Here is a 19,066-nt window from a genome sequence, read left to right as displayed (position 1 = left end):
GAACAAGACAAAAGGGAACTGGAGAAATAATTGTGTGGTAGCAATGACCTACAAATGCTGTTCTCTCATTCCTTTACTGCCTGGACATCTACAAGGCAAGAGGACTTCCTGGCTCATCTAGAAACTCCAGGTGAATGGGAGAAGGCGTGAAAGAAGGGGACCTGAGCAACCATCTTCCATCTGATACAGAAGCATCACAATGCCCTCAACATCACTACCATCATCAAGGATCCTGGCTTCTTGGCTGCTGAGAGTCCTAAGAAAGGATGCCAGCTAAAACACAGGAAGCCTAGTTAGATTTGAATTTCAGATGAACAGTGAATAATGTTTTAAGTATGTAAGTATATCCCATGCACTACAGGGGATATGACTTCCCTGGTGGCTCAGATGGTAAAACGTTTTCCTGCTGGATTTGCAGGAGATCCAGGTTCAATCCCTAGGTTGGGAAGATCCCCTGGAGAAGGAAATGGCAACCCACTCCAGTACTCTTGCCTGGAAAATCCCATGGACGGAGGAGCCTGGTAAGGCTACAGCCCATGGGGTTGCAAAGAGTCGGACACAACTGATTGACTTAACTTTCACTTTCACAGGGGATATACTAAAAAAAAAAAAGCATTTTTCATCTGAAATTCAAATTTAACTGGGCATCCTGTGTTTTTATGTGTTAAGTCTGACAGCCTGATCACATCATCCCTCCCCACCCTCATCTACTGTACCCTCCCCAACAGCTGGCTCTGGCTACCACACAGTTTTAGACTGTGGTTGTTGTTCAGTCACTAAGTTGTGTCCAACTCTTTGCAATCCCATGGACTGCAGCCTACCAGGCTTCCCTGTCCTTCACTATCTTTTGGAATTTGCTCAAACTCGTGTCCATTGAGTTGGTGATGCTATCTAACCATCTCCTTCTCTGCTGACCCCTTCTTTTGCCTTTAATCTTTCCCAGCATCAGGGTCTTTTCCAATGAGTTGGCTCTTTGTATCAGGTGACTAAAGTATTGGAGCTTCAGCTTTAGTCCTTTCAGTGAATATTCAGAGTTGGTTTCTTTTAGGATTGACTGGTTTGGACTGGTCACCTGGAAAGGAGCATCTATGTGCATACACACCAGAAGCATATAAAATGATATGGGTCTAAGTTCAGCACTGAGAAGCATCAGAGATAAATCTCACTGGGAACATTTCATGTCTGGCTGCTTCAGACTTGTTTGGTCATGTGCTGTGCTGTGCTTAGTCGTTCAGTCACGTATGACTCTTTGTAACCCCGTGGACTATAGCCTGCCAAGCTCCTCTGGACAAGAATACTGAAATGGGTTGCTATACCCTCCTCCAGGGAAACTTCCCAACCCAGGGATCGAACCCAGGTCTCCTGCATTGCAGGCAGATTCTTTACAAACTGAGCTATCAGGGAAGCCTATACATACATACATATATATATGTGTGTGTGTATATATATATGTGTGTGTATATATATATGTGTGTGTGTATATGTATATATATATATATGTAAAACTGAGTCACTTTCCTATACAGCAGAAATTAAACACAGCTTTGTAAATCAACTATATGTCAATAAATTAAAAAAAAATTAACAGTCATTATCCCTGATAAAATTTAGGCTGAAGAGCTATCATAAAAATGCTAACAGCATGTGGCCAGACATGAGGGTTCTATGGTCCTGGATGCACTTCAGCAGCTTGGTAAAATCCACCTTTAAAATCATCTTAGGCCAATAGCACCCAATCATTCTAACAAAATCATTCTTCCCTTTCACTGCCACTTCTTTATTTCCCTTTTTGTCCTTATTTCTGTTTGTGTCCTCTTTCACCATTTACATTCAAGTCAATTTGTCCATTTGAATTAATTTCCCAGTAAAATCTTTGGAAAGGTCAGTCTTTTTTAATTAATTCCCCTATAAGAGCCATGTAACCCACAGCTTGTTTTTTCTGTTACTTCCATTTTTATTCTGCCCAAAGTAAACCATAAAACATAAAGTTCCAGTCACAAGAATCCAGTGACTGTTAAAAATGACTGGAATTTATACTTTATAACTTTGAATATAAGGTCTTCTGAAAGCTTTTTTTTTTTCCATCTTACCAAAGAGAACTCTACCCTCTCAAGCACTTAATTGTTTGGAAGACAGACACACAAGAGTCCAGTCACTTGCCCAAACACAACACTGGTGAAAATTTCTGGGATTAAGAGAAACAGTAGGAGAGGATTTTGTGGTAGGAATGTTTCCTCTTAAACTTTACACATGAATTTTCCCAATGTCAGAATTTCATGACTCCATAGTATTTAGGGACTTCTGGCTTCCAAATGTGAGAATCTCGGGCTTAACATTCCAGAATTCTGGCTTAACCCTCAGTGAGAAAAGTCTCTATGATACAGTATCCATTTCTATTGTTTTGCAAGAATGAAAAGAAGCCACATAATTAAGCCTGGAGCAAAAGGAAAGGAGCTCAAGGAGAAGACACTTCTGTGGGGCCAGGACTGCGGATGACAAAGCAGATGATGAACAGGAGGTCCCACTTCCCGCTGATGGAAGGTCATGCAGATCACTCTCCTGCCCCTCCTCTTCCCTCTGCCTGGCTGATGCTTAACATAATACAAGATATCCAGGGAGTGGGAGTTTACATTGCAGGGTCTCCCAGGGAGTTGGTTCATTCACTCATTCAAAACCCTTGATTGCCTGTCTGTCACCTGCCAGGTACTGTCTCAAGACACAGGAAACATCAAGGTGAATCAGACCCTGTCTGTGCCCTCAAAGAACTTACACACTAATACCCAAACAGCTTTACAAAAAAGTAAGTGGACCACAGTGCATCTTTGCATGTTGAATTGACAGCACGGGCACTGCTTCTCACTGTTGTTCAGTTGCTAAGTTGTGTCCAATTCTTTGTGACCCCACGGACTGCAGCACGCCAGGCTTCCCTGTCCTTCACTATCTCCCAGAGTTTGCTCAATCTCATGTCCACTGAGTCGGTGATACCATCCAACTATCTCATCCTCTGTCATCCCCTTCTCCTCCTGCCTTCAATCTTTCCCAGCATCAGGGTCTTTTCCAACGAGTTGGTTCTTCGCATCAGGTGGCCAAAGTATCGGAGCTTCAGGTTCAGCATCAGTCCTTCCAATGATTATTCAAGGTTGATTTCCTTTAGGATGGACTGGTTGGATCTCGTTGCAGTCCAAGGGACTCTCAAGAGTCTTCCCCAACACCACAGTTCAAAAGCATCAATTCTTCAATGCTCAGCTTTCTTTATGATCCAACTGTCTCATCTGTACATGACTACCAGAAAAACATAGCTTTGACTCTATGGACCTTTGTCAGCAAAGTGATGTCTCTGCTTTTTAATACACTGTCTAGGTTTGTCATAGCTTTTCTTCCAAGGAGCAAGCATCTTTTAGCTTCTCAACCATGGACAATCCCATCCTCCAGAAGACATCTAGCAGTGTCTGGGGCATTTTCGTTGATCACAACTGGGTTGAGGGGTGCTACTAGCATTTAGTTGGTAGAAGCCAGAAATACTGCTAAACATCCTACAATGTACAGAACAGTGCCCCAAAACAAGGAAGTATCCAGGCCAAAATGTGAGTAGTGCCATGGTTGAGAAGCCTGGTCTACAGGGACAAATATGCTATGATCAGTTCTATCTAGTTGGCTCAGGAATTTGAGTCCACATGGCCACTTATGTTCTTTTCCTGGTTCTATCATTGATTGGCCTTTGCCCCTGAGCCAGTTACTTCGCAGCTTATGTTTCCTCATCTGTAAAACAGCCCTGGGGTCTCTGATCTCCATTTTCTTTCCTGCCTAAGAATCTATGGTTTTCACAGGGTCAATATTTGTGCTTTCACTGAACTCTGCTCCTGTGAGAAGAATGTCTAGACTAAGGTCTGTTGATTCTGCTCCCAGTCAAGATGATAAGCTGGCTTCCTGTGTGGATCCTGAGTATAAATTGAGGAGGGCGAGTGTGACCTCTGCCCAGAACCTCCACTAGGAGGTCTTTATCTAGGAGCTTAGTTTTCCCATCAGCAAACAAGAGACACAACCTGTCTGCCTCCCTACATCAGGAGGAAAGGCTTGAGTAAACGAAGCAGGATGGAAAATTACCCAGATGCTACTCTGGTGACCAGGTCCAAATTATACACCCCCACTTGTCCCCACTTCTGGGGGGCTCCGAGGCAGTGAAGAGATAGGAGGCACCCCACTCAAAGCCAGCTCAGTGGCCTGGGGTGCTGGACTGGGGAGGGGAGGCATCAGTCCCTCTGTATGGGTCTTTGGAACTACCTGAAGGAAGACCTTGGTCATCTGTCTCCCTGCAGGGAAGACAGACTGGGATTCTTGGCCACTTATTTTAGGCGCTGGGACTGGGTGTGAGGCAAGTGCCCTCAGATTCATTCTCTCTCTTTCTGTCTCTCTCCCTGCCTCCCTGGCTTCAAATGCATTCCCCAAACAGAAAGAGCCTTTCAGGGCTGTTGGGCTGGAGGACAAGAGCGGCTCTGGATCACAGGAGAAGCAAGGCTCTGGGAGGAAAGAGAGAGGCTCCCGTCGGGCCCTAAACACAGGTCTTTTCACAGCTCCTGCAGTGCTGGCTGTAACCAGAAAAGCAGGAGAGGAAGATAGGGTAGGGCTGACTTTGGCAGCTAACTGGTTTCTGTGTGACTGCGCTCCCTGCACTGGCAGCATAGCCTCAGGTCTGCAATTGGAGTCTGTGTCCTCCTCCGGCTAAACCAGTGCCATCTGACGTGGCAGACTGTGTGCAACGAACAAATGAGCCCCCTCTTTCTTTAACGGAAGAAAAACTAAAATTCAGAGACATTAAGTAACAGGTCCAAGTTACTTATACTGCTAGGGAAGTGGACTTCTATTAGTTTTATTTACTGTTCAGTTTTCTTCATCAAGCTTATCAACTATGTTCCTTAGTCAGTTAACCACATATTTCCCATTCTGTATTGTTCATTGTTTGGATTTTGGTATGGGTTTTTTTTTCTTTCTGGTATGATTTACATTCAGTAAAATGTATAACTCTTCAGTATACAGCTCAGTGACAGACACACACCCATGCAGCCTGCATCTGGATAAAGATAGAAAACATTTCCATCATTCCAGAAAGTTCTTTCATGCCTTGTTCCAGTCAATAGCCACCCTCACCACAACAGGCAACCACTTTTTTTTTTACTTCTATCACCATAGTATAGTTTTGCCTATTCTTCAACCTCTTATCAACCTCATATTCTTTTGCTCAATATAATAATATTTTTTAGGTTTATCCATGATGTATCAGTAATGTGGTCTTTTTATTTTGGGATGGCATTCTATTCTACGAACATACCACATTTTGTTTATCCATTCTCCTGTTGATGGATATTTGCATTGTTTTCAGTTTACGGTCAGGTGATTTTTTTAAAAATTAGTGTCATGTGCCTATTTCAATTCTCCACTGAAATGAACTTGAACAAAAGTTACCCTCCACAGGTCACAGCATGTGAGAGAAAAGAGGTGCCAGCTGACCTTGATGGTCCCTTCATCCCTGCCGTCCTCTAATTCAACCTCTTCTCCAATTAAGAGCTGCTATCAAGTTCCTATATTATGACAATGTTTTCTCTGAACTGCAGAGCAGACAGCGGTTGCTTCTGCACGGAGTTGTAACTCCTGCACCAACAAAGACAACGGGTGTTATTCAAGTAGAAGAAACACACCCATTCCATTTCCTGTCATCAAATGATGTATATTCACAAAGGAAACATGCTCTTCTGTTCTACCCACTGGAAGCAACTTGAGCGACGCCAGCCACCATGGTAAGATGTAAATAAATGTGTCAACTCCAGCCAGCTCTCCTGTCCTCCGTGGAAAACTACAGTAGCTTCTCCCTTGAGGTGTGTGGGAAAGAACCAGGCTCACAGTGGGACTGTGGACCAGGTCTCTGAAACATTTCTGGCAAATGGAGCTGCCAGTTCCTTCCATGAATTCCCATCACTCATTCTTCTTCCTTCTGCTGTTTGTCTAACACTGGCTGTAAACATGTCCACACCATACCTTGTGAGTCTAAATGCAGTGCACACTGAAACTCCAGCACAAAGTCAGGCATCCATTTAACCACAGAAAGGGTCTTTTGGGGCCATGCACAGAAGAGACTGGTGGGGAGTTCCCTGGCAGTGCAGTGGTTAGGACGCAGCACTCTCCCTGTCGTGGGCCCAGGGTTTAATCACTGGTCAAGATCTAAGATCCTGCAAGCCAAGCGGAGCGGCCAAAACACAAAAAGAAAGAAAGATGATAAAAGTTTGGGAACGATCATTTGGATGATACACATAAAAAATAATCACTCTGCCTTAAGATTTATTCAACAAATACTGTCTGAACCCGCAAAGACGTGAACTCTTAATGGCCTGAATGATTACTACTGTGCTGTCTAACATCCAGCCTGAGCACCCACCAGTGAAGTCCTCTTGTCCTCACACATTTCCTGGGACAGAACAGAACACAGGGAACGATGGGAGCTGGGGACACAAATCCCACCTCATTCCCTCTTGGTCTTCTCTCTCAGCCCTTAACCTCTCCTTTGTTCCACACCACACTTCCTCTCTCCTCTTCCTTTTCCTAATGAGTTCCATTTTCTCTACTAAGGAAAGGAAGAGGACAATCAGGCGTAGATGTCGTTGCTAAACAGCCTTTACTTGAGCCTTTCAGACCTCCCATTTCCCCTTTAAGCAGTCTATCCCTCCAAGTACCCCTATGTGTACCCCAGAAACACCTCATCTGCACCAGCTGACCTAATCCATCACTGTTTTCCCAGCTCCTTCAAATCGAGACACACACCTCCCACATTCCACCCACTTGGCTTTTCTAAGATAGGGCTTCCCTGATAGCTCAGTTGGTAAAGAACTTGCCTGCAATGCAGGTGACCCCAGTTCGATTCCTGGGTCAACAAGATCCGCTGGGAAAGGGAGAGGCTACCCACTCCAGTATTCTTGGGCTTCCCTTGTGGCTCAGCTGGTAAAGAATCCATCTGAAATGCAGGAGACCTGGGTTCGATCCCTGGGTTGGGAAGATCCCCTGGAGAAGGGAAATGGTTGGCTGGCATCACCGATTCGATGGACATGAGTTTGATCAAGCTCTGGGAGTTGGTGATGGACAGGGAAGCCTGGCATGCTGCAATCCATGGGGTCGCAAAGAGTTGGACACAACTGAGTGACTGAAATGAACTGAGTCAGATAAGTTGAAGATAGGGAGACTGTTCCCTGGGGTCCTAATGAGTGCTTCATGGGGTCACAGCTCACATCTCTCTCAACCTCACAACAGGCAGGGGTGGTGCCTGTCTGTTACTTGAACTTCTTGTTCCTTTCCCTGGACGGGTCTCCCTGCTTCTCTTAAAATGACGACACTGAGTATAATCAGCTGCCGACAGCCTCAACCCACCCGTCAGTCCCATTCCAGCCCCTGGCAGGCACCAGCTCTTGACAGCGCCATCCAAAATCCGAAGCATTTTTCTAACCTCTCCTCGCCCTCCACCCACTTCTTAATCTTTCAAGAACAAATTCTCCCCGACCCCAGAATTTCTTTAAAAAGAAGAAAAAGAAGATGAGTTTCTTCCATTTTGACAGTTGATGAAATAAACTAGGTGTCAGGGATTTTGTTTTTGTTTTACTAAAATCTGATTCAGAAATGAACAGCCCTGAACTGGGTTTGGATTTTAAGGACAAACGCAAAAGAGCTTGTGAGGTTTTTTTTGTAGCCAGGAGGTGGATTTGCTAAGCTGTGGTTACTGGCATGAAGGATTGCGCAGGCAGGAAATTCCCTGCATAGCTACCTCTCTTCATGAAGCCTGCTGGATCCGGAGACTAGCCTCTTCTATGGCTACTTCTCTGGGGGTTCCAGCCTGGCCACCCACTGGCTCCAACAATGACAGGCTGAGCCGCTGGGCCACTTACTGTAAATTACAGCTTCATACTGTAACTTCACACCCATTCATCAGATCCCTCCCAAGCGAGAGTTCAGGGGAGAAGATGGGATTTAACTCAGACACACTAACCACTTCCTCCATAAAATTTCAGCACTGTCCTCCTTCTGTGGAATCTAGTCACAGAGCAGCCAAGATGCCCACCCCAGAGAACTTTCCATTCTGAGAAATTCCTTCTGAATCTTTCATGCCTACCTCCCCAGAACACACACACACACACACACACACACACACACACACACACACACACACACACACACACACACACACACACTCGCCTAGCTGTAACAAACATTCCAAACACCTCAGCGGATTAACACACTGAAGAGTTATCTGTCTCTCACGTTTAACACCTGCTTACCAAAAATTGCCTTGATTGTGAGTTTTGTTCTAAATTATATGCCTTGCCTCTGGTCATAATTCTTGGAGGAATTGTGACTTATACATTTTCATGTAACTGAGATGTCCCTCTTTACACTCTGTAGTCCGAATAGCAAACCTCAACCAGGCCTCAGGTGGTAGTAGCTGGAAATCCAGTTTATATTTTCCAAAGCTCCAACTCCTTTTCTCTATATATCCAAAAACATCTGAGTTCTTATTAGTATGTAGGTAGGAGATAGAGGAAGAGAAAATGCAAAGGAAATGAGAAGCCTTGGGAAAGTTGGCACAGGTCAAATCTTATTTAGTCCACTCTAGCTCTGCTAACCGGAGAAGGCAATGGCACCCCACTCCAGTAATCTTGCCTGGAGAATCCCATGGATGGAGGAGCCTGGTAGGCTACAGTCCATGGGGTTGCGAAGAGTCAGACACAACTGAGCGACTTAATTTTCACTTTTCACTTTCATGCATTGGAGAAGGAAATGGCGACCCACTCCAGTGTTCTTGCCTGGAGAATCCCAGGGACGGCGGAGCCCGGTGGGCTGCCGTCTATGGGGTCGCACAGAGTCGGACACGACTGAAGCGACTTAGCAGCAGCAGCAGCAGCTCTGCTAACATCAGTGGCAGCCTAGTGGCTGGGGAAGAGTTTTATTTCCATGATTGTAGAGTTAAAATAAGCAAAGTGCCTCTTGGAACCCACCCCTGGACTAGGCTCAGTCAAGAAACTACACCAGAGGGAGGAAGATTTGGAGGAGTGTGATCAGAAGATACAAAATTTCAGTTATAAAACAAATAAATACTAAACATGTAATGTACAACATGATGACTACAGTTAACACTGCTCTATGATATATGGAAAAGTTGGTAAGGGAGTAGCTTCTAAGAGTTCCCATCACAAGAAGAATATTTTTTCTTTTTTTTCTTTTTATTGTATCTATATGGGATGATGAATATTAACTAATTGTGGTAATCAGTTCACAATATATATGTCAATTATGCTGTACACCTTAAACTTATACTGTGATGTATGTCAATGGCTTCTCTATAAAACTATGAAGAAAAGGAAACCACACCATCAGGAATCTGTACTCAATGCCCTGTGGTGACCTAAATGGGAAGGAAATCCAAAAAAGAGAGAATATATATGTATATTAAAAAGCAGAGACATCACTTTGCCAACAAAGGTCCATATAGTTAAAGCTATGGTTTTTCTAGTAGTCATGTATAGATGCGAGAGTTGGACCATAAAGAAGGCTGAGGGCCAAAGAATTGATGCTTTCAAACTGTGGTGCTGGAGAAGACTCTTGAGAGTCCTTTGGACAGCAAGGAGATCTAACAAATTCATCCTAAAGGACATCAACCCTGAGTATTCATGGGAAGGACTGCTGCTGGAAGCTGATGTGCCAATTTTTTGGCCACCTGACATGAAGAGCCAACTCATTGGAAAAGACCCTAAAGCTGGGAGAGACTGAAGGCAAAAGGAGAAGGGGGCAGCAGAGGATGAGATAGTTGGATGGCATCACTGAATCAATGGACATGAATTTGAGCAAGCTCCTGGAGATGGTGAAGGACAGGGGAGCCCGGTGTGTTGCGATCCAGGGGGTCACAGAGTTAGACACGACTTAGCAACTAAACAATGAACAACAGCAATATGTATATGCATGACTGATTCATTTTGCTGTACAGTAGAAACCAACACAACACTGTAAAGCAACTCTACTCCAATAAAAATTAATACATATGTAAAAAAAGAAAGCAACACCAAAATTCTGAGCTTGTCTCCCAAGTACTCTTTCAGCTGCTTCTCAGCTACTACTGGAGAACTAAATCAGGATGGGATCCAGCAACCACCTCGTGGACCCAGAACCGTTACCCCTTTGTCTCCAGCCTCACTCAGAAGGACCCATCAGATCTCTCTCTCTCTCACTTTGAGAATTCAGTTGCCCATCCCTGCAACTGGCTGTGATTAGAGCCTCATGGTGCCAAACACAGTGGATCTCCCTAATTCTGCAGTCAAATGCTCTGCCCCTGAGCTATACCCCATCTCCCTAATTCTGAATCTCAGGAGGAAGACACAAATATATACAACAGATTGTATTAATGTTCACCAAATATTCCATTTTTCCATCCTATGGGAGAATTATACATCCCTGCCCTGCTGAACTCAGGAACTGCCCCATGACTTGTTTTAGCCACTGAAATATGGGAGGAATTGAAATGTGGGACGTGTGTCCCTTTGGAGCAGAAACTGTAAGAACCAGAGTGTGGTTTACCTGAACCTTTTTTCCTCTGCTATGATGGCCAAGGAGTGCATCATATAGAAGCTGCTCCACTAGCCAGGATCCCCAGATATCAAGAAGTCAAGCCATGGCCAACTCAGGATGCATAGGTCACATGAATGAGAAATAAACTTGTATTATTGTTGTTGGGAGTCACTGAAAGTTTGCAATTATTTGTTAAAGCAACATAACCTTGCAAATTCTGTCTAATATCCAGTCCTTCCCTCCCTGAGTACCCAGGGATTCCTTGTGCAAATGAGACCACCTTCTCCCCAGAGCATTTCACATCAAAAGAGGCTTCTCTAAGAATTCATTTTGCATCTCCTCTCCAAGTCTCCTGCCTGCTTTACATCTGTTTAGTAAATGAGGAGTCTCAACATGTGCCCTGAGGCACCCTTTAGCTTCAACTTCTACAGAAACTGTTTGGTGCTAAAATTTGCTTTAAAAAGGGGGAAAAATAATCTCTCATAGGGCAGAGCCACCGCTTCTGTTTTCCCCCGAGTGGCTTGTACACGGCGGACACCAGTGAGGGCTTGTCATCTGGGATAATTCTGAGACGAATTCACAGCATTCTTAGCATAGCTAGAAAACTTGGGTGATGGATGGGAACACCGAGAATTTTTTCCATCCAAATCTCTACTCATGCCGTGGCCCTGTTTTAGCAACCTGCCTTCTGGCGCTGGGAAAGGTTGAGGGCAGGAGGAGAAGGGGGTGACAGCGGATGAGATGGTTGGATGGTGTCACTGACTCAATGGACATAAGTTTGAGCAAACTCCAGGAGATAGTGAAGGACAGGGAAGCCAGGCGTGCTGCAGTCCATGGGGTCACGAAGAGTCAGAAACGACTGAGCAACTGAACAACAACAACTCTAAACAAACAAACAAACAATCCCAGAAGCAAAGGGTATGACTAGTTACTTTTGATCTGAGAAAGACAAAGATCCCAGACTGGGCAAGTCAAGCTACCTGACGGAGAATGGAGATTATGCAAGTCATCATGTCTACACAAAGCTGAACCGATCATCGCATGGCAGATGTTCTCATGACACAGAAACCGGCATCACAAGCTCTGCCAGGACAGCCTGGTCTTGACGGTATTTACACCAGAGGAGAGGTCTAGCCCCTTTGGTTCAACTGGCCCATCGACTGGTGGGCTACCTTGAAGCCCCTGTGTCACTCACTGCTCTGGCTGGCAGCACCTGGCCGCTGAGGTCCCACGTGGACACGGGAGCTGAATCAGCCCAGTGCTCCTCTCGTCCGGTGCACGTAGCTGGGGGCCCCGAGGGACCAGCCTGGCCTGCCTGGCAGGAGCCTGCATGTACAACTGAGTCACTCGAGTTGGCATCCCTCGAGGGCCAACAATGTTTCTGCTTCGGAGGCTGGCACTTCATAATTACAGCTGTGTTTCTGTTGTCCTACCAAATTACCTCACTTAAGAGCCTGAAAATAGCATCCAGCCTGAAGGTGCTGGCTGCACAAACAAAGAGGGAGGCTTCACAAGACTCAGAACCCGGGTGCTGAGCCAGAGGGCAGGGCTGGAAGCTACACCCAAAGTCCTAACGGAGAGAATCCTATGACTCCTCTTCTCTCCTCGTGACGGAAACAGAACAGTGCCACGAAATCGTCCACTCCCAAACTGGAAATGAGAACTACCCTACGGTTCTGTCTCCGTCTTCATTCATCCACTCATTCATGCAGTCATTATTTTTATGTACTTCCTCTATAGAATCTACTCACCCTCCAGATCACTCCCCTGACCCCTTTGCCCTGTGCCTGGGAGACTGACTTCCACAGACCACATCACCAAGCTCCCTTGCCCTCTGACTGCCAGATGGGCTAGGCTAGTGGCAGCTGCTGCTGCTGCTGCTGCTAAGTCGCTTCAGTCGTGTCCGACTCTGTGCGACCCCATAGATGGCAGCCCACCAGGCTCCCCCGTCCCTGGGATTCTCCAGGCAAGAATACTGGAGTGGGTTGCCATTTCCTTCTCCAGTGCATGAAAGGGAAAAGTGAAAGTGAAGTCGCTCAGTTGCTCAGTTGTCCGACTCTTAGCGACCCCATGGACTGTAGCCTACCAGGCTCCTCCATCCATGGGATTTTCCAGGCAAGAGTACTGGAGTGGGGTGCCATTGCCTTCTCCACTAATGGGAGCAGGAGAAGGAAATTAGGAAGTGGGAGAGGTGCGAGATCAAGGCAGTAACTCCCCTGTTCCCTCCCTGCTGGGCCAGGGTTTGCAGTAGTTGAATTCTGCTACCTGGGCCACAGCTCCTGGCAGGTGGTCAGTCCCTCTGCTAAGATCACTGCAAACAGTTCAAATCCTCCTCTTGTTCCTTCAGGCCCAGAAGGAGTATATGAATTGTCTAGGGATGTTATAACAAAGTCTCACAAACTAGGTGGCTAAAAACAGTAGAAATGTAATGCCTCGCAGTTCTGGAGGCTAGAAGTCTGAAATCAAGTTGTTAGCGAGGCCATGCCTCCTCAAAACTTGTAGAGGAACTTTCTTGTGTCTTCTAGCCTCTGGTGGTTACCAACAATCTTTGGCACCCCTGGCTTATAGGTACATCATTCCAATCTCTGTCTCCATCACCACGTGGCTGTCTTCTCCTTGGGCGTGTCTGTGTGAGTCTCCTCTTATGAGGACACCAGTCAGACTGGATGAGAACCCACCCTAATGACCTCATCTTCCCTTGACTATATCTGCCAAGGCCCTATTTCCAAATAAGATCACATTCACAGAACCTGGAACTTAGGACTTCAAACTTTCTTGGGTGACCTATTTCAATCCCTGACAAGGGATAACAGCCTCCCACCGTGGCAGGTCTCCCACCTGGGACTGTTCTGTTAATCCTTTTACTCCTTTATAAACAATTCCTTCATTCTCGTCTTTTTCAATTCCTTTTTAGAAAGTGCCACCTGTTTCCTGCCAGGACTCTGACTGAGACCCCTATTGCCTGGCTGCCCTAGAGCACCTAGTATGTGCCAGAAGGTACCAGAAATACAAAGATGGGTGAACACTACACTGTCCTGCCTTCATAGGTGCACGGTCTGCCATTTAATCGGCTGAATCAAAATATCACAGAGTAACAGTGCAGCTGGGATGCGATTCAAAGGAGAGGTTCACAGCGCCTTGGACATGCTTAATCGGGAGAGAAAATGTAGTCAGGGAGGCCAGGCAGGGCTTCCCAGGGAGAGGGACACTTCTGCAGCCAGAATGTGGAGGATGAGCGGAGTCAACCTGCTAAAGAGGGGACCTTACCTAAGTATCCCCACCAGGGCCAAGAGAGAGGACCCAGAAGAGGGGAGTCAGTGTCCCCATTTCCCTCCAATGGCAGATCTACCTTCACTCATATCCCAGTCCAGACACAGGTGACTTCTCTCCAGGAAGGATGAACACCCTCTTCCATCCTCACAGCTGCAGACCTCAGCAGAGAACCCTGGGGAAGCGAGAGCACCCAAGTCAGGGAGTAAGAGCTCACCCCCAGGGCTACAGGTAAAGAGCAGCAGCACATCATGGAGGGCACAGCAGCGAACAAGCACCCTATAAACCAAGAAACAGAGACGCCCAGCACACACCTCAGCCTCGGCAGGTTCAACATCAAAATCACAGCATCTGTCTGTTCCCAGTTTCACTGGGGTCACCCCAGAACTTCTCATCTGCTCCCTCACTCAGCTCCTCCTCTGAGAAGTCATTGTGTGTTTCTGATTTTACTTCCTCAATCTTTTTTTAAAAGTGTATTTTTATTTTATTTTCTATTTGTGGGCTACACTGTGCAGCATGTGGGGTTTTAGATCCCAAATCAGGGATTGAACCCACATCCTCTGCATTGAAAGCATGAAGTCTTAACCACTGGACTGCCAGGGAAGTCCCCTTTGCCACCACAATCTTTCTCAAACCTGCACCTTCCTCTCCTTCACCACTGGCTCCTGCCCCGTTTCAGATCCTTACCATCTCATCCTAGAACTTTGCCTCTGCTCCTTCCTTGTCTGATCTCTACTCTGTCAAATCCACCCACAGAAAGCAAACATCTTACTTCCCTGAAGGTGGCCCTCCCTGACACTTCCCTCCCAGGAGGGTACATTCCAGGTGTCACACACAAGGCTCTCCTTCCCACCAACCTGCTTCCCACTGCTCATCCTTGATCTTCCAACAAGGCCAAACCACTTTTATTTCCTTGTACATATCCCGTCATCTCTCCGTCTTTGTGCCATTTTTCAGGTTGTCTTATCCTTCACTATACCCTCTCCCACAATCTAATTAAATCCAACTCCAGTACACTTGCCTGGAAAATCCCATGGACAGAGGAGCCTGGTAGGCTGCAGTCCATGGGGTTGCGAAGAGTCAGACACAACTGAGCGACTTAATTTTCACTTTTCACTTTCATGCATTGGAGAAGGAAATGGCGACCCACTCCAGTGTTCTTGCCTGGAGAATCCCAGGGACGGCAGAGCCTGGTGGGCTGCCGTCTGTGGGTTCGCACAGAGTCAGACACAACTGGAGTGACTTAGCAGCAGCAGCAGCAGCATGCCTAAAATCTTAATTAAGGTGTCAACCCCTCCAAGAAGCCTTCCTTGACAACCCTCCCCTCTCATTTCCTACCATAGTCTCTTCCATCATTAAATCTAACATCACATGCTCTAAATCTCTGTGGAGCTACTTCCCCCATTAGGATGAAGATTCTTGATGGCAGGGTCCATGTCTAACTTGGTTTCCTGTACCTGTTGCCTGGCATAGAGGAGATGCTTTAAAAGTAGATAAATGAATGAGTACATGACAACTATATGTGGGTAGACTGTGCCACTTCTGTGCTGGAGTCAGAAGCCCTCAAAATGAACAGAATTTCTACACACACACACACAACCATCACTATTAGTGGGTCCCACCCGGTGCTCCATCTACTAATCATGCTTCCAACATACAGAAGCTGCTTTAACGGTGTTTGTTTTGCTCAGCCCCAAGTAGGTAGTATATGGAAGCATCTGCCTTGCAGATATTGTGTGATTTGTCCTTTTTAAGCTTCAGTTTTCCATGAGTAAAATGGACTCTATTACAGTATCCACTGAATAGAATTATTGTGAAAATTGAATGAAATAAAATAAGGTGTTTGGTCATAATTCAGTAAACAGTAGATACCACTAAGTTGGAAAATGGTGCTGACAAGAGACACACAAGTAGATGCAGACGTGAAAATGCACTTGAACACTGTTGTTTTTAGTAAAATATCCCTCCTCCTCAAAAAAAGTTTTTTTATACACAATCGATAGCTCTGGGAAACTCCATTGTTGTGGGTTTACTGTGTTGTTATAAAAGGCAATGTTTGCATTCACTTGCCAGGCTTACCCTGTGTGCATGCAATGGCAGCAAGAACAAGACACACGTGGAGAGAGAAAAAAGCAGTGCGTTGGGCCATGATTTCCCGAGACTTCGGTCAGGCTCCTGGACCTGTGCACGTTCACCTCCTGCTGCTGGGCGAAGTGGTGGGAGAGAAGGCCTGGCTCATCATCTTACAAAACGAAAAGAGGTATAAACTCATTTGTTCCCAGCTCAGATCCAAAAGCTAATCCTCATCCTAGTGATAGTAGGTGATCATTTGATGCGTCCCATCTGCAGATGGGAAAGTCCAGGACTGGAGGCCAAGACCGTGATTCCTGTCTGGTTTCCCAGTGGCATGCCAGTTCCTGTCCATCTTCCCTCCTCAGCAACCTCCTAGCTTACGGAAGTTCTCTTGGCAAGACAATGGGAGGAGTGGAAGCTTTTTCAGCTTCTACATCAATCAACAAACATTCAATGGACAACTTCAGAGCATCCAGTCTGTGCCAGGTCCTTTGGGCAAGTTTTGCAGATTTAAAAAGGATGTACACTGAACAGCAAAGGAAACCATCAACAAAATGAAAAGGTAATCTATAGAATGAACTGGAGACAGTATTTGCAAAGAGTGTATCTGATAAGGGGTTGATATCCACAATATATAAAGAATCCATACAACTCAATAGTGAAAAAACAAACAACCTGGTTAAAAAATGGGCAGAGGAAATAAATAGATCTTTTCCTAAAGAAGTCCAAATGACCAACAGATCCATGAAAAGGTGCTCAACATCACTAACTGTCAGGCAACTGGAAATCAAAACCACGAGATATCACTTAATATCTGATACAATGGTCATCATTAAAGAGACAAGTGATCAAAAGTATTGATGAGGATGTAGAGAAAAGGTAGCCTGAGTTGGTGGAAATAAAAAGTGGTTCAGCCACTACAGAAAACAGTTTGGAGGTTCCTCAAAATGTTAAAAATAGAACTACCATATGATCCAGCAATCCTATTTCTGGGGATGTATCTGAAGAAATGAAATCACTGTCTCAAAAAGATATCTGCACCCCCATGCTCACTGCAGCATTATTTACAATAACTATACAAACAACCTAAGGGTCAATCAACAAACAGATGGATAAAGAAAATGTGGTGTGCATATACACAGTGGACTGTTATTTCGTCATTAAAAAGAAGGAAATCATGCCGCTTGCCACAACATGGGTGGACCTTGAGGGCACAAAGCTGCATGAAATGTCAAAGAATGACAAATACCATATGATCTCACTTATATGTGGAATCTAAAAAAATCAAAGTCACAGAAACAGAAAACAGACTGGTGGTCACCAGAGCTGGGGGAGAGGGGAGTAATGGGTGAAGGTGGTCAAAAGGTACAAACTTTCAGTTATAAGATAAATCAGTTCTTGGATGTAATGTATATCATGGTGACCACAGTTATCTTACCTTCCAGCCCTGCACTGCCCAATGCAGTAGCCACTGGCCACATGTGAACTGTTACTTGAAATGTGACTGAGCTGAATTGAAATGTGCCAAAAATGTGAAATATACATTGGCTTTCAAAGACTTGGTATAAAAATGGAATATAAAATATCTTCTTAAACTTGTGTTTATTACACATAGAAATGATAATATTTTAGATATATTGGGTTAAATAAAAGTATTATGACAATTGATTTCCTATGTACTTTCTCAGCATGACTACTAGCACATTTTGAATTACACTTGTTTTTCAAATTCTATTTCCATTGGAGAGGGCACTTCTATACTGACCTCACAGTCTGCTGCGAGCATTAAATCAATAAATACAAGAAGAGCACCTAGCACCGAGCTTGGAACAAAGTACCCAATAGCTAGTCTGAATGTTAGAAAGACCAGTGTTTTTCGAAAGTTATAGAGCCACCTTTCCTTTTTCAAGCAACTTCCTCTAACAGATTTTTTAAAAAAGCATTTCTAATTAAAACAAAGGGGTGTCCTCTCCAGTCATCCATTCACCTTGGGCACCACCTCCACAGCTTGGAAACCCATGGGGTGAGATCAGCTACACCTATGGCTAATTCATGTTGATGTATGGCAGAAATCAAACCAATACTGTAAAGCAATCATCAATCAGTTAAAAATAAATACAACTTCTTAAAAAATAAATAAATGTCCTATAGGCTTTCGCACCACACGTCTGTAATTTCAGAGAAGGTAAGAACGTGGTACTGGACAAAATCAAGGTGTCCGTGGCAGACCTTTCCAAATGGTCATGGAGAGCTTCCCTGGAGGTCCGGTGGTTAACAATCAGCCTGCGAAGCAGGAGACACCAGTTCCATCCCTGGTCTGGGAAGATCCCACATGGAGCAGGGCCACTAAGCCCATGTGCCACAACTAGAGAAAGCCTTTGTGCAACAACCAAGACCCAGCGCAGACAAAAATAAAAGTTTCTAGTGGTCACAGATCTTAAACGTTCTCACCACAAAAAAAGAAACGATGATTCGATGATGTAATGGAGTCGTTCACCAAGGCTATGGTGGCAGTCATGTTGCAAAAGAGAAGCATATCAAATCAACAAGTTGAAGGACTTCCCTGGTGGTACAGTGACTAGGTGATCCACTTGCCAATGCAAGGGACATGGGTTCGATCCCTGATCTGGGAAGATTCCACATGCTGAGGTTAACCAAAGCCTGTGTGTCACAGCTACTGAGCCTGTGCTCCACGACAAGAGAAGCCACTGCAATGAGAAGACCAGGTACTGCAACAAGGAGTAGCCCCAACTCACCGCAACTAGAGAAAGCCCACACAGCAATGAAGACACAGTGAAACCAAAGGGGGGAAAAAATTCAACGTGTTGTACACCTCAAACTTACTTACACAATGTTATATGTCACGTATATCTCAATAAAAATTAATCAAATGCCAAAAGTATGATCATGGAAAAAACACTACTATTTTGCTTGGGAGAATCAAAGTGGTTTGGTACCATGTCTAGACAGTCCAGAAACTGAGGTGTCATGAATGCAAACGGGGTCACCTGTAGGCCCCTGGATCATCACCTGCCCACACAACACCTACACACCACAGCAGCTCTCTCCTGCCCCTCACGAGGGCTAGCTCCACAGAAGGGCAACAGGGGATGCTCAGCCCAGACACCAC

General features: G+C 45.2%; 1 protein-coding gene and 1 long non-coding RNA gene across 5 annotated transcripts in view; one reads left to right on the top strand and one right to left on the bottom strand.

Moving 5' to 3' along the window:
- The window catches only part of LOC145523192 (uncharacterized), a 70,655-nt gene extending 56,420 nt beyond the window's left edge, over positions 1–14,235 (bottom strand). For 2 of the 4 annotated variants that reach the window (XM_081533017.1, XM_081533015.1), the window contains exons 1-2: positions 14,178–14,235; positions 13,943–14,038 (exon numbers count right to left, since the gene is read on the bottom strand). The gene's annotated coding sequence lies outside the window, so the exon portion shown is untranslated. Of the gene's footprint in view, positions 1–13,860; positions 14,039–14,177 lie in introns of all 4 variants that reach the window. The other 2 variants (XM_081533016.1, XM_081533019.1) reach the window with 2 other exon arrangements.
- LOC145523195 (uncharacterized) lies at positions 2,437–18,835 on the top strand. Its single transcript, XR_014066413.1, has 5 exons — positions 2,437–2,541; positions 5,470–5,792; positions 13,508–13,590; positions 15,937–16,123; positions 16,213–18,835. It is a non-coding gene; the product is annotated as an uncharacterized LOC145523195 (long non-coding RNA).
- Positions 18,836–19,066: the final 231 nt, after the last annotated feature.

The sequence above is a fragment of the Giraffa tippelskirchi genome, chromosome 10 (assembly GCF_054371585.1).
Source record: "Giraffa tippelskirchi isolate mGirTip1 chromosome 10, T2T-mGirTip1v1.2.pri, whole genome shotgun sequence".
NCBI classification, from domain to species: Eukaryota; Metazoa; Chordata; class Mammalia; order Artiodactyla; family Giraffidae; genus Giraffa; species Giraffa tippelskirchi.
Note: the sequence above shows the minus strand (reverse complement) of the source record. Positions and strands in the feature narration are given on the sequence as shown.